Consider the following 2,724-nt stretch of genomic DNA (forward strand, 5'->3'; position numbering starts at 1 on the left):
AATTTTGAGTTCTAGGAGGTTTTTATATATTTTGATATTAACCCCTTTTCAGAATGATGGTTTGCAAATATTTTCTTTCATTCTATAGGATGCCTTTTCATGCCTGATTATTTCCTTGCCTAATTATTTCATTTGCTGTGCAGAAGTTTTAGTTGTTTTTTTTTTTTTACTGCCTATAGCACCTGGTCTTCCTAGGTGGTCTCCCATCCAAGTACTAACCAGGCCCAACCCTGCTTAGCTTCTGAGATCAGATGAGATTTGTCACGTTCAGGGTGGCATAGCAGTAGACAGAAGCTTTAGTTTTACATAGGGTTTATTCCTGCTTGATTATGTTGTATGTTCCTTTTTATGTGCTGTTGAATTTGGTTCGCTAATATTTTTAGAATCTTGCATCTATATTCATTAGATATTGATCTATAGTTTTCTTTCTTGTAGTGTTCTTATCTGACTTTGGTATCAGGGTAATGCTGGCCTTGTAAAATGAGTTTGATATTGCTCACTCCTCTTCAGTTTTTTGGAAGAGTTTGAGAAGGGTTGGCATTAATTTTTCTTGATATGTTTCTAAAAATTCACCAGTGAAATCATCTCATCCTGGTCTTTGCTTTGTTGGGAGGTATTTGGTTATCTATTCAATCCCCTTCCTCTTTATTGGTTTGTTTAGATTTTCTGTTTCTTCATTATTCATTCTTAGTAGGTTGTATGTTTGTAGGAATTTATTCATTTCTTCTAGGTTATCTAATTTGTTGGCATATAATTGTTTTAGTAATCTCAACTCATTTCCCGTTTGCCTGAATAATTCTCACCGGCAGCGCTTGCGGCTGCAATGTTTACCTTGTGATATAACTCGTGGATTACAGTCCTAACCTTACCCCCAAAGTTTGCCACGAAATATCTCACTTTTATTATTATTTTCACATCTCTCTAGTATAGCAATAGTCTTTGGAAACCAATAATATCATTCTATTTATGGCATTCTGTTTTTAGTAGTGGTATTTCCATTTACAAAACATAGTAATTCTCGATCGCTGAAAATGTAAAATCCTAGAAAATGTAGCATTCCTATGCACAATGTTAACATCATTCTCAAACAGTTGTTAGCCAAAGATTCATTTGATGAATCCAATTTATGTATACATTTCTTTTTACATTAGGGTTAGAGACAAGTTCTGTTTAGAAATAACTCCAAGAACAGTTTTTATATTTTATTTTCACATTAAAAACCAGTCAGATTTGGTTTAGCCTCAAAGAGCGTGTTTATGTAAAATTAAATTAATGTTGGCAGTGAGCTGCACTTTTTTTCTAAATGGGAAATGGGTTAAGATTCTCTGTATTTCTGTGATGTCAGTTTAATTTCTCCTCATTCATTTCTGATTTAATTTATTGTCTTTTGTTTTCCTTAGTTAATCTAACTAGAACATTGGCAATTTTGTTTCTCTTTTCAAAGAACTAGCTCTTAGTTTCATTAATCTTTTCTATTGCTTTCTGGCTCTATTTATTTTTATTTCTGTTCTGATCAGGCTCTATTTATTTCTGTTCTGATCAGTGTTGTGTCCTTCCTTGTGCTCACTTTGGATTTAGTTTGTTTCTTTATTATGTGAGGTACACTCCCTCTACACCCACTTCCTTGAGAGTTTTTATTAAAAATAGATGTTGAATTTTTTTTGTCAAATACTTTTTCTGCATCTATTGAGATGATCATATGATTTTTATCTTTGATTTTGTTCCTGTGATGTATCAAGTTGATTGATTTATGGATGTTGAACCATCCTTGTATCCCTATAATAAATCCTACTTGATCATGGTGTATAATCCTTTTAAGATATTGTTGAATATGGTTTGCTAATATTTTGTTGAGAATTTTTGCATCTATGTTGATAAGGGGTATTGGCCTGTAATTTTTTTCTTTTTTCTTTTTTGTTGTGTCTTTGATTGGTTTTGGTAACAGAATAATGCTGGCCTCATAGAATGAGTTTGGAAGTGTTCCTTCTTTTTCAGTCTTTTTTTTTTTTTTTCTTGTAGCAGTAGTAGTTTGAGAAGGATAGGTATTAATTCTTCTTTAAATGTTTGGTAGAATTCACCTGTGAAGTCTTCTGGTCTTGGACTTTTGTTTATTGAGAGTTATTTTTTATTACTACTTCAATTTAATTGCTAGTAATCAATATGTTTAGATTTTCTGTTTCTTCCTTGTTTAGTCTTGAAGAGTTGCCTGTTCTAGAAATTTATTCATTTCTTCTATGTTATCCAATTTGTTGGCAAATAATTGTTTATAGTAGTCTCTTATGATCCTTTGTATTTTTGTGCTGGTGTTGTAATTTCTCTTTTGTTTCTGATTTTATTTATTTGGGCTTAAGGTTTTTTAGTTTTGTTTATTGCTTTAAAGAACCAGCTCTTGACATACAAATGGCCTACAAACATATGAAAAGATGCTCAACATTGCTAGCTATCAGGGAAATGCAAGTCAAAACCACAATGAGATACCATCTCACACCTGTTAGAATAGCTATTATCAACAGGACAAGTAATAAAAAATGTTGGAGAGAATGCGAAGAAAAAAAGAACCCTCCTACACTGCTGGTAGACTGCAAATTGGTATAGCCACTATGGAAAACAGTATGGAGGGTCCTCAAAAAACTAAGAATTGATCTACCATATGATCTAACAATCCCTCTACTAGGTATTTAACCCCAAAACTTGAAAATCCATATCCGAAAAGATATTTGCACA

General features: G+C 32.4%; 1 pseudogene; it reads right to left on the reverse strand.

Annotated features, from left to right (window-relative positions):
- Positions 1 to 170: 170 nt before the first annotated feature.
- Positions 171 to 289, reverse strand: LOC111739566 (annotated as a pseudogene).
- Between the last annotated feature and the right edge of the window lie 2,435 nt (positions 290 to 2,724).

The sequence above is a fragment of the Pteropus vampyrus genome, unplaced genomic scaffold (genome assembly GCF_000151845.1).
Source record: "Pteropus vampyrus isolate Shadow unplaced genomic scaffold, Pvam_2.0 Scaffold50, whole genome shotgun sequence".
Classification (NCBI taxonomy): Eukaryota; Metazoa; Chordata; class Mammalia; order Chiroptera; family Pteropodidae; genus Pteropus; species Pteropus vampyrus.